The sequence below is a fragment of the Stylophora pistillata genome, chromosome 5 (assembly GCF_964205215.1).
Source record: "Stylophora pistillata chromosome 5, jaStyPist1.2, whole genome shotgun sequence".
Classification (NCBI taxonomy): Eukaryota; Metazoa; Cnidaria; class Anthozoa; order Scleractinia; family Pocilloporidae; genus Stylophora; species Stylophora pistillata.
Genome location: NC_142523.1, coordinates 23756831 through 23770330, shown reverse-complemented (window position 1 = coordinate 23770330; position 13500 = coordinate 23756831). Strand labels below are relative to the sequence as shown.

At 37.3% G+C, this 13500-nt stretch overlaps 1 long non-coding RNA gene across 1 annotated transcript in view; it reads right to left on the bottom strand.

The window, feature by feature from the left end:
• LOC148730920 (uncharacterized) overlaps positions 1–12800 on the bottom strand; it is a 45050-nt gene extending 32250 nt beyond the window's left edge. Inside the window, exons 1-3 of the long non-coding RNA XR_016001934.1 lie at positions 12638–12800; positions 6475–6554; positions 703–757 (exon numbers count right to left, since the gene is read on the bottom strand). This is a non-coding gene — a long non-coding RNA (uncharacterized LOC148730920). The remainder of the gene's footprint in view (positions 1–702; positions 758–6474; positions 6555–12637) is intronic.
• Positions 12801–13500: the final 700 nt, after the last annotated feature.

Here is a 13500-nt window from a genome sequence, read left to right as displayed (position 1 = left end):
GTTTAAAAACCTGCATTGCAGAATTGTTAGTGAGGCTTGTATCTGTTACATCCCAAGAACCAGGCTAACACTCCATGGCTAAAGCGAAAATCCATATGGAGACCCTAGCAATCAGGTTTTTGCAAAGTCAATTGAACCCCCACCCCTAAAGGTATGCTTTTAACACGCAACAACCCTCCAGCAATGGACTGTTAGCCCAGAAGCCGAGGTTTGACAGGGCACAAGCCTGACTACCAATCCTGCAATGCAGTCTTTCAACCTCGATGAATAAGACAAGCTTTTTCCAGCCTCATGGTGCAAGGCTTTAAAAAACCTACCCCTCCCCTCTCCTAAGCTTTCCACGCAGAGTTTTTTTACAACCCACTCTTGCATAGGTTGGTGGCTAGGCTGCATATTAGCACTAGCCTTAACGTTAAGACCCCTGTATTTTCCTTGGCCAGGCATCAGGTATTTCCTTCCCCTCTTAAGCTCTCAACTACCCTTCAAACACAGGGTATTCACCCAATAGCTGAGCTCTGTCATGTCTTAAACCTGACTGTCAGTCTTCCAACAAATTAGGAATGTTTTTGCGAATTAAATGTATTTTTGGATACGAAAGAAAGGTTAAAACGACAAGTACAACTGATTCTTGAAAAATGAAACAAGCCTCCCTCAATCTTTGGTAATCTAATGGCCCAATACACTGGCAAAGCAAAATCTTACCATGCTATCGAATTCCTCTATGCAACATCTTCCGGCTCAAATCTTGTTCATTGTACTACAAAAAATAACGTACAATCAATCAAACTCTGTCAAAATTACACCATTTAGCCTTTCTCGCCCTCTTACAGACCATTAAGTCAATCATTCAAACCAAATGACATAATAATAGTTATATGTTATAAATAATTTTAGAAAGGGTGAAATGTAAGAGATAATACTCACAATAGTAACTATAGCTTTCATTTATTACAGTCACTTTAAACAAATGTGTCTTTTGAAAGATTTGAAACTTAATGTGGAAATATCACCCATCAGCGATCGTTTTCTCTCGAGATCGATGAACCGTCGTATTAAGAACCAACTGATTTTACGCTCTGTAACAACTTATTAGGTAAAGCTTAGCGAGATAAAACAAGGCTTTGAAACCTAACTTTTTAGACCTCAAGAGAAGTTTCGCCATTCTTCTAATTCGCTTGAGTATCCCGCAAAGAAGGATATTCATTGCATTAGCATTCTTTATTTACGCAATTGAGAGCGAGAGGGAGCTGAAACAAGCCCCCTTATTCACCTAGAAATGCCATTTTTGGACGTAAGTTTACTCATACTATCTTCAATAGGAAGTTTTTCAATACGAAGTTTTGCCAAACTGGACTTCGAAAACGGTTGTGGAATTAGTCTACATGGTCCATTTAAAGAGATGATGTTATCATATTCTTAGTTACAACCGAGTCATTTTCCTGAAAAATGTTTTCCTAAACGAATTACGCAAGATGTCTTTAGTATATCCTGAGATTACATAGATCAGTTATACTGCGATACCCTGATTAAGTCAGAAATTCACCCTACTTTTTGCTCACCGAAGTCTCATTACAATTATTCTCAGTTGATCATTTTTCAAAATTTTTCCTTCTTCCCAACCTCTCCTTCATAGGATCAGCTTGCTTAAAAAGATTCGTGGACATGTAGAACATGATTTTGTTCTTTATTTGCAGAGTGTTTATTTTCCAACATTGTAAAGAAAACTTAATAAGGAACGTAGGAGAGCTGGAGATCTGATTTTTAAGAAGCTCTCAGTAAAGATAGAAATCCGTTTACATTACATCAGTCAAGTAGTGTGAGCATAACACATTTCAAGGTATTAAGTTGAATAAACTGGACTGTGGTGAGCTAGATCTGACTGGATCTGGACTTGAGAAAACTCATGACATTGAACTAAGTCATTACACTTGATGTAAATATGTCAGCTACATTAGAAAGTTACATTTCTGTTTTATTTCTTGATTCAGCTTCAATTCAACTTGGCTGATTGGCTTGTCTGCTTCATGGCTATATTCGATAGTTCCTCAGTTATTTTTTATTTCAAAAATATGGATTTTAACTCCGTAAGATTCACTCTCTTTGAGGGATGGTTAGATGGGGCGTCCATCCGGAAAAGATGTTATTACCCTTGTGGGCACGATACGACCACAACGACATCTTGAGGTTGCGCACACCAATCTTACACAACAGGTTTCATGTGTTGTGATGCCCCATCGATGTTTTATTGGAGAGGTACCCACCACATCATGGAACGAGTAGTAGTAAACCAATTGACGAGATAAATAGTCGACTTTTCCTTTCAGAATGTCTGCGCGAAGCTTGGCCTTAAATGTTTTGAAGACCACATGTAGATCAATGTGCGGATAAAATACGGAAACATCAATGGCATTTTTTGGGTCGTAATGCTTTTTAACGATGTGCTTCTTGGATATACCCAATCGCCGGAGAGTCTTTCTGCAACAACGAGGAATCATCGCTATCTTCAAGTGTACCGGGTCACCGAAGGGAAAATGATAGAGGAGGGCTTGCCTGCCCCAGGCTCGCTCGCAGGCCTTAGACACTATGAGGCGAATCCTGTGTTCTGATTGGCCGAGATAAAAAGGCCACGTTCGACCAGTCTGTTTTGCGCCTCGTCGTATGGTTTGTCAGACTTGAAACGATAATTCTTCGTTTGCCTTTTTCCATGCTTCCCGCTCGCCTCGATCTATCCTCGTATCCAGTATTCTCTCACAAGGAAACCGGTAAAATGCGACTGGGTACGAGCGTGCTGTTGTTATTAATAAACGGCAAAGAATTGCACAATGGCAAGAACGTTTGCCAATATTTTCATGGTAAAAATGGAGTAAGGGCACAACTAAAGGTATAGTCTGTGTAACAAAACCGAAGACAAAATAGAAGAATTTATAAGACGGGCAAACAGACCTGTGTATTGTACCACGATACAATCACTATCACGGCTTAAATAATACAAGAATTGACCCTCGACGTCCAAACGCATTATTAGGAGACGAAGATCATGCGTGGTTAAATTTTTATTCGTGTCATTCACTACTCACAAAGAAACGATTCGTAAGAAGAGAAGCGCTCCGCATACTGTGAGTATATTCGACACGCTGCACGATTGACTAAGACAAGCAGTGTTTCTAAATACGCTTTAAGAATAGAGGGTACCAAGATGAGATTTTGGACAAATGTATCTCTGTAATTGACTTTAATGGGAGAGAAAGGTCATTAAAACTTACATGGGATTAGGTCTTCGATCGATGGAAACGTTTCCCCATCTCACGGTCACCCGAGAACCGATAGGAACGTTCTGTTTGACTTTCTTCCGAAATACTGTGTAGCTGGGCCTCTGCGAAATCGCTGCTGGTTTTTTTCGCCAAATCCTAACTGTGCTATCTTACGTTCATTCCATGGTTGTAAATTGATCTATTAAGCCGTATGATAGGGCGGCTGTCCATCCTTGCAGGACGACTACTTCTCGATGACTTTATTATCGCGAACATGGAATGAAAATGACGAAAATATGTAACAAAAAGACGAAAGACACTTAAAGAAAGAAACTATACGAGGGTGTAAAAAGCCAGTCGTCGAACAAGATTGCAGAGATCCAGGAGAGTAACGTTACGCAATTGGTAGGCTTTCCTGAACTCACGGACAAACTAACTCTCTCCCTGTGCAAGTAAATAATTTAGTAATAAGTGATTTTCCCTGTCGGTCGCAATCTAAGAGATAGTTAATCAGATGGTATATTTTTTTTTGGGATGGATTAAAAGAACAATATCCCAGAAAGTATATCTTTTTTTTCGACACAGTTCAAGGAGTTTCGATGTAAAGGTACCGAAGTGATGGTGTTGGCTAGAAGTGGAGAGGCAACTAAAAGTACTGTGAATGTCTTAACATTTTAGCCGGCGTTTCTCGAAAATTGTTGGCCACCTCAGCCTCACGAAGCAGAGTTACCTTCCAATTGTTTGTTTTCTTCTGCGCCAAACGAGGCAGAAAAAGGCATACAAGAGACTACAGACTTTTTCCCCTTACATTTTAGAACTTTTAAATGACTCTCAAAAATGAAACGACAACTTTGAGTTTAAATTTAGAAGACATGTTTCGACATTCGCATGTCATTTTCAGTTGCAAATGAGCTTTTAACGGTTGTACATTTGAATTTATATTGAGGTACGTTACAAAATACGTGTCAGGGCCTACGTTTCAATTTGAATATTAAATACGCGAAAAATGTAAATAGCGCGCGCTTGACTAGATCAAAAGATAATAAAAATAATAGTAAAAATAATAATAATAATAGTAATAATAATAAAATAAGAGACCAAGGAACAACGTAATTAAAAGGAAAGAGATAATTCTAGATGCTTCAATTGCTGATTAAGAATGGGTTTCTCCCAATTAATATGCAATGCCTCTTTGATCTTAATTTGTATTTTGAAGCGGCAGAATCTAAGATCGTGAAAAATTCAGTATCACAAGAGTCAAGACAGGACCTTGATGATTGCAGATGCTTGTAAATATGCGAAGTTTTGTCCGATTGTTTAGTGTGAAAGATTCAGTACCGCTAGGTCTACGTTCGCGTGTCGTTTATAAATTTTCGTGTGCTGGCTATAATGTCAGCTATATTGGTGAGAGCACTCGCCACATTTGTACACGAGTTCGTGAGCACCTCTTGTTATTGTAATTAGCATTTCAATTTCTTCATCTTTCCAATACCTTTTCTTTTCCCCTTCCCTTTCTTTGAGCGTGTCCTGCTTGAATTTCTTCGCAGTCAGTCATGTTAATTGTTGTCTGCTCGCCGTTGCTATGAAACATTTTTCAATGTGCGAGTGGCACTGGAGACTAATCAACATTGTTTTCATCCCAGCTAAACTGGGAAACATATGTTTCGGACGCAAAATTTGTGTCCGGGAAACAAAAATGTTTTTGTCTGCAGGCAAAAACAATTCCGAGCAGCAAAATTTGTTTCCGCAACTTGTGTTTCCCGCGCGGCTAAACTGGGAAACATTTGGCTCCGCAACAATGTTTCCGCAACAAAGTTTCCTAGTTAAGCCAGGTCTTTAGATTCTGCCGCTTCAAAATACCAAATTAAGATCAAAGAGGCATTGCATATTAAGTGAGAAAAACCCATTCTTAATCAGCAATTGAAGCATCTAGAATTATCTCTTTCCTTTTAATTACGTTTATCCTTGGTCTCTTATTTTATTATTATTGTTATTATTATTATTTTATTATCATTATTATTATTATTATTATTATTATTATTATTTTTACTATCTTTTATCTAGTAAAGCGCGCGCTAGTTACATTTTTTGCGTGTTTAATATTCAAATTGAAACGTAAGCCCTGACACGTAATTTGTAACGTACCTCAATATAAATTCAAATGTACAACCGTTAAAAGCTCATTTGCAACTGAAGATGACATGCGAATGTCGAAACATGTCTTGTAAATTTAAACTTAAAGTTGTCCTTTCTTTCTTCAGAGTTATTGTCACTCTGCTGTCTTTACGTCCTTTTGGTAACTTTTAAATGATTTCAGCGTGTATTAGCGCACGACATGCTTCACATAAAAGTATGTTATTTCCTTCGAAAATTTAAACTTCTAAATCTCCTTTACGAATGTTAACTTCTACATTATGATTTGCTGAGAGAAATCCAGTTTGCATTTAGCACAATCCGTGTAAATTCTGCAAAATTTTCTGACTGCAGGGCGTTTGGTCCATTTGAGACTATGCTTGGCTAAAATTTGCATCATCTTTGTAATCATGATAATAATGCAATATAAGTAAATAATGATCAATACGAGACCTCGAGAGAACTGATCGTCTCTTGGTAGTACTTGTCTAGCATGGAATATTCACAAGCTTTTGTAAATTATTTTTCAAATATTTGCATGGTATTTGAAAGCTGAATTACTCGTGTTTATCTAATTTAAATTGCACTAGGTATACTGCATAAAAAAAATACAAAATTTATAAAATTACGTTAAGCTCGATTTCATGACTTTTTCCTGTTTTGGCTACCTTGACTTACCTGAATTGAATATCGAAACTTCATTATTAAGAGTAGTTTTTGCTCAGATCATCATAAAAAGTTAATGAAAAAATGAAAAGAAGCGGGAATTGTCAACGTCATTGCATCTGTAACCCCAAAACAAGAGGAAAAGCAATTGGAAAGTTTTGCAAAGTATTTAAATTAACCAACTTTGAATTAAAACAGTGGAGTATTTCAAACCACTGATTTGAAATAAACTCATCTGACGGGAATGGTAGAATTTGATAAGAAGTTTGTAAAAAAGATTCAAAGTTCAGTCTTGGTTGGAAAAATGTTTACTCGAGGAGTCTTGCCCTGGAGCATGTTCAAGTATCAATCCGTTTAAACATAGGTTTAATTTCGTATGTCTCCTACTTGTTTATTATGATAAAGCTCTGAAATCATTGCTTACCTGAATTTTTTAGGCTGCCTTTCTTCCATTTCCTCTGTATAAAGAGCTTCTGCTACTTTGTGTACTGTATTGTCTAGCATCTAGAAAGTCAAACAAGAAGCTCAACATTTACCCACTGTCATATCAACTACATTCTTGTTTCTCGTAAAGCAAAATACTGAACATGTCACAGCAATAATAGGAACTGTTCACATGCAAATTCTGAGGAACTAAGTCGTTAAGTAGATTCACAGTGAAGACACTAAAATAGATCTTGTTTGTTCTTCTTCTTTCATTCTTTGGCTGTTTTAGTGCTTCTTGCCTCAGTAAGTTCTTCCATTTGATTCACTCACCCAAGAAGAACTTTCGAAAATTAACTTTATCATCATCACATGCCCTCAAAACAATTTTGTCTCCAAGCTCTTTACTAGGTCACTATCATGATTGTTTGAAATCAAACTTTTTACTGATGAGATTATCATATAGCAAGGCAGTCTTTGGTCATAAGCCTTGTATTTTTGGTCGCAAAAGTCAGCAAATTAAAAATTAAGGAAGTTTGGCCTTATTGCCTTTTAAAGAACTACTTACTAATTTCGCAGCCCTCACTTGCTTGAGGTGAACTGAGAAATCATGGCTAGTCCTTTGTCATTTTTGTACAAACTTTGTTGTCTCTGTCATTACCTCTGGTCAATATTCCTCAGTAATGCCCTCGCGCTCAGTTAGTAAAAAGTAAATCTTCATGAAATGACATTTCAGATCTTGCTAAATTAATAAGTTTGCGGTTGACCAATGGTACAAAATGGAAATGAGTATGGGGATTTCGATTTTGTGGTTTTGGCCATTCTTTAGAGCGGTTTTTCGGTTTCTAAGAGACCCCAATGCCTTTATAGTGAAATCAAAACAAACTGACCTTGGAATACGTGAGTTACTAAATGCAGAGCTCTTCGCCAAGGATTTCGTTTTAACACCAATGATTAAAGCGCAGCTTACAGTCGACTGTGAATACTAAATAAAAACAGTCTAATAAAGTGAGAAACTACGAACATATCATAAAACTAAGATTGGGAGTTAAATTTAAATGATTGTTGATTATGACGTCGCCGCCTGTGATTTGTAATTCAGGTGGGAGCTTGAAAAGATCACTTTCAGTTGAGGAAGGAAATCAATTTTCAATTGACTGTGTTTTTGTTCTGAAGGGTTTTTTTAAATAAACACATCGGGAATTGACGGGCAGAAACACTGTGCAAAGTATACAATAGAGATAGCCAATCCGACAATCGGAAAAAATATTCTTATACGACAAAACTAAATAACAGGTTTTTGTAGCTGAAGGAAAAATGAGTCGGCAATAAGTATTAAGCCCTACGGCAAAGTTCTAAGAACACCGAAAGTTAAAGCTGTGTTCAATTAATCCTAAAATCCTCCTAAACTGGTGATCGCATTGTTTCTTCGTTTATTTCGGAATTATTCGCAGTGATTTTTAAAACTCTCTTCTATTCACTGAGAATAAGTGGATATCGGAAAAGTCAATACATCTCAAGACTATCAATTATTTTGGAAAATCCGATTGTGCACGGCAACTTTTGAGCAATTTTTGGCGTTTGATGCAGCTTTTTGCGGTTCCAGCAACCTCGAGCACTTTTTTGCCTTTGCTGAGAAGTTTTTGAGCAACATTTAGGTTCAGAGCACTTATCAAGCTCCAAAAAGTCGACGATTTCATAGGAAAACTTTAATTTATGCGAATTTCTTGAATGTTTATCAACCTTTCATAAGACAAGGCCTGTAGTTTCACAACGTTTCGCAAGCCTTTTGTCTAATATTACAACGTATGAACCATTAATTTGGAAAATAATTCCTGTCTGTTTGTGACGACATTTCTTCATTGTTTTTCAAACATGAAATGAAGACTCAAAAGAAAGAAAAGTCAATTTCCAATCTTCTCCTTATGGATCTCTTGAGCGTGCCGATTGTAACTATCTACCTTTTAAAGTTTTCGTAGCATAATGAAGACCTACATAGAGCTTACTCTCGCACCCACGACCACGCTTCCATTCCTACAAGCCTATTTCGTGAGTGCTCACTCATCGGGGGATAAAATAAAATATAATCCCCTGATGAAAAAGATTAAAGTGTAGTCGTTGTATTAATCTAACTGGACCTATATATATATATATAGAACTGCATAAATAACAGGGTGCACAATGTTTCGACCTATGTGGGTCGAAACAGATAAGAGATAAGAATCTCTTAGTTTTTAGGGTTTGTTCCTTGTATTTTTTCCATTGCGTTCTTGTTAATTAGGTTTTTTGTTTACTAGCACCAGTTCATTAGTCGTTATCTGTAATTATGTAATCATTAGAACTTCGATCCTATTTAATGCTCTTTTTTATTTCAAAAGTTGTAAATAACTGAACAAGGTCTCTGACCGAAACGTTTTTAATTAAAATTTTTTATATTTTTACGTCAGAAGTTGTCCATCCTCGCAGTTTTTTTAACTTTCTATGTATATATATGCATAAACATAAAAAAAACCTTATCCACGAGTCGGAGAGTGCTCTACAATCATGGAGCTTTGTAAACAATTGTACAGGAAAATACAAATTAAAACTTCGCACTACAGATCTGTTTCGAAAGGGTTACAAAGTCCTCTCTCGTCAGATGCATTAAGATACTGGTTGACTAACGATCCTTTTTTAAGAAGGTGGTCTAAGCATGCCTTATTAAATATTTAGTTGAATGCCGGCACACACTGGCATTTCTCTCTAAGGCTGGAAGGGGCTGGTCTTATTCATCGAGGCTGAAAGACTGCATTGCAGGATTGGTTGTCAGGTTTGTGCTCAGTCAAACCTCAGCTACTGGGCTAACACTCCGTGACTGGAGGGTGGTTGGGTATCAAAAAGCATGCCTCTGGAGTGTAGGGCTCAATTGAAATTTTCAAAACCCGATCGCTAGGATCTCAATTTGGATTTTCACATTAGCCTTGGAGGGTTAGCCGTAAATCGGCCAAAATTTTAGCTGTTGGTCGTAAAAGCCACGACTTAATTGATATCCTCATATTGCATATGTACAATGATCAGTTTGCAAGATTTGAGACATCATTTCATTAAATTAACTTCTTACGAACCGAGCGTGAGGGCCTTACTGAGAAATAGTGATCAGAGGTAGTGACAGCACAGACCGACCTTAGGTACGTTTGTGCAAAAACGACAGAGGGCTAATCAAGATTCCCAGTTCGGCTCGAGCAAGCGAAAGCTGCGAAGTTAGTGAGTAGTTTATCATATGGCACTCCGACCAAACTTGTCTATTTTAATTTGCTGGGTTCTACGACCAAAGGTGCATGGCTTATGACCGGAGAAAAGGAGATTAAAATTAAAAAATTAAGAAATTTAAAAATGTAAATGTTTTGCTTCTAATCCAAGTCAGATTTAGATTCAAAATCTGCAAATAGGCATTTTTGTCTAAATAAAAGTGAAAAATGAAAGTTTTGATGGATGGTGAGAAGTCACATTTATTGCGAGAAAAACACCATTCCTTTTTGAAATGGCTTTTTGTTGACTATAAAAACAATTAATGAAGGACAGGTGCATCCACCTTCAGTCTCCTTTTTCGACTGTCTTCGAAATGTTCAGAGCACACTTTGGTATCAGTTGTCACTGTTAAATCTTTGCTGCGATCTTACTTTATTCTAAAAGTCCATATCTATTTTAAAACAGAGTTAATGATTATTGGATCAAGACAAAGACTATCTGCCCAGTGAAATCAGAATTGAGGAGCAAATTATCAAGAGAGTCGACAAGACCAAATCTTTGGGTCTTACTATAGACGCCCAACTGTCTTGGGGTAGCCACGTTGAAGAGATTTGCAAGAAAGTCTCTTCAGCTATAGGCGCCCTAAAACGTGTACGGCCCTTTATATCCAAAGAAACTGCAATTCAAATTTATAACGCTTTGATTATACCTCATTTTGATTACTGCAGCCCCGTCTGGGACTGTTTAAGTGGCTACTTAAGCGATAAGATCCAAAAATTACAGAATCGAGCAGCCAGAATTATTACCAAATTGCCCTTTGATACAAGCTTAAACCATCCTCTCTCCACCCTCGATTGGGAGAGGCTATCTCCTCGACGAGAGAAACAAAAAGCCCTAATAATGTATAAAATTATGAACAACCTTGCTCCCGAATATCTACAAAGTCTTTTCTCTCAGCGTCACTCTGTGTACGACAGAAGAAACTCTGAGGGAAGACTGGCCCTGTCCAAACCAAACACCAATTATTTGAAACGAAGCTTCTCTTACAGCGGGACCATATTATGGAATAAATTGGCCAAAAACTTAAAAAATGCTTCATCCGTTAACCACTTAGGCGAAATCTTAACGTAGCCGATATATAGGATTCCCACACGGCAATCTTGGAAAGGAGTTGATCAATCTAAGTTTTTATTATGTAACTGATGATTTTCCGTGTTTAAGTAAAGATTTACATACATACATACTTAGATACACATACAAAAGAAACAGAACACAACCATGATATTTAGAAATCGAGATGAGACAAAATAATTTTTCGTGTTTCTGACTATTTACTCATGCAAATTACAAATCTTATTAAACATTTTGATGTGTAGTATCGCTGAGTATTTTTACGATTTGTGCCGTATTTTGACGAGCTCTTAGATCAAGTCAAAATACGCTTAAAGAATAAGAATACGCAGCGATATGACACACCAAAAAGTCCAATAACTTAATTATTATCCAACACGCCAAATTGTCATTTCAGTGCGGGAGAATTCCGCGGATATTTATTTACGGGGAGTGCATGGCAGAAGTATTTGAAGCGGAACGTAATTGGTGCTGCTGTTTGTATTTTCTTGGATAAACGATGAAATTTCGTTGTCTTAAACTGCTTTTCTAAGTTCGATTTATCTAATAAACTTAGATCAATATTCGCCAACCATTCCGAATCTCCGACGTCAGAAAAATGATTTAAATTGTCCGCCTTTTTTTTTTCGGTAACTTTAATCCAATTCGTCGCTTGCGTGATGCGAGAAAACCTGTCTAACCGGTTCTCTGGAGTTTTATCCCGTAAACCAACACTGAACGTGCAAACAGATTCCATCCGCGCCAAGGTGTTTGTTTAGGCCCTTTATTGCAATTTATGCTTATCTTGTACCTTCCTTTAATTAGTTGCATATTAGTTAATTGGTCTCTTGATAATGGAGTCATGATGATTCCGAAAAATCGAGCAGCAATAGATCTTTCCTGGATTTTTATATAGACACTTACTTCAAATTTTTATTTTCGTTCCCAGGCCCCCACATTTTGACCCAGAATCTTCGCGAGAATGGCGAAATTTTTAGGGAAAATAATAATTTGACAAAGTAATAAGTTTATATATTTAGATGCACTAGTGGATTTAAATTATTTTACTATTATTCTATCTAGAAATGTTAAAATATATCCTAAACCTGGAGAAATATCCATGTAAATAGGGCTTCGAAAATATGCTTCTCGATAGAAGCCGTGACTGGACCGTGAGCGCGCAGTCAGTACTATAAGCGGCGATTTTATTCAGAATAGGCGCATTTCTTAGATGTACCAGTCAATCAAGAGAGCCTGGGATCTACTAAACATTTTGGTACAAATTCGAAACTTCTGGATCGAGAAATATTTATGTAAATCGGCGTTTCCAAACAAGGTGTTTGCAGATGTATGCGACCCTGCGGGGCATTTGGCCCTTCTTATCTTTTTCACCACTCAGATGTTTTGCCAATATTTATGATATATATCCATTTCGATTCTCTCCTAGATTCTTACATCCGGCGATTCTCTTTTTTTAGGAGATAAACCAAATTTTATTTCCTTGCTCAGGTGGCTAAATAATGTAAAGCCCTGTCAGGCAAAGAATCTGCGTTTGGTACAAATCTTGGAAGTTAGCGGCCAATGTATGATTTATCATGACTATTAACAAAGTCAACTGTATTACTCCATTCATCAAACTCTTCCTAATATCCAACAAAGTGAATCTTCACTTGAACTGAGTTTTTGTCTCGGTCAGTAATCTGCCTATCTATTTTTATAGCACCTGATTTGTGTAGTTTGAATAAAATACCTCGATTTAGAAGATCCGAGTAAAAGTTTTGTTTGAAATATTAAACCCGATTTTCGTAAAAATGCCGTGCACTTACCTCGATTACATAAAACTTTTCTTGATCCACCTTTTCTGGGATGTTTGGACGTGTCTTCTCAGCTTTGAGACGAACATCGCGGTCTAGGTTGCGATAAAATCCTTCTTCTGGTCGAGCACGCTTTCCAATGGCCATTTTGTTTTGTTTTCGATCTAATTCCCAGAGCGCGCTCATTCAAACTGCGCATGGGCAGAAGCATCTTGTAATACATACGTGCATCTTGTAATAATACGGGAGTATTTGTCTCGTGCAAAGGGAAAATATTTTGGCATGCGCCTATGATTAAGTCCGCTGACTGTCCACAAGTCCACAAAAATCGTAAAAGACAAATTTATCGTTTACAATGAGTCTCTTGCAATGTTACCCGAGCAGGGAGAGTCTCGATGGACTCAGCATACGTAAGAAACACATCATCGACAAGCATTTCCACAGTACAAATGTTGAAAATGCTTTAGCTATTTTTTCTCACATCTCTGTACGGTTTCTCTTCAAAGAATTTAAGGACAAGCTTTGGGATGGCAATGTGAGAGGAAAAGTTGATCACCGGTACTCACCGCCAAGAGTGATATATCATGTGAACTTTAAAGGTGCAGTGGGAACTTTTCGACATCGACGGAGAAATGAAAATACCTCCTATTTTAGAGTGGTATGCGCCAGCTCAAGTTGCAGTTATAAGAATTGTCGTCGTTGTGTTCCAACCGAGGTGATAACAATGTTTCCTGATGGAGCCCCCCCCCATAAACTAAAAAACAAAAACAATGAAAGAAGTTGTGACCCTGTTTAAACATCCCGCTATTTGAACGCGATTTCAGTTAGCTATATCATTCACAAATGATACAGTGTGTCACTATAAAGTAAGAATC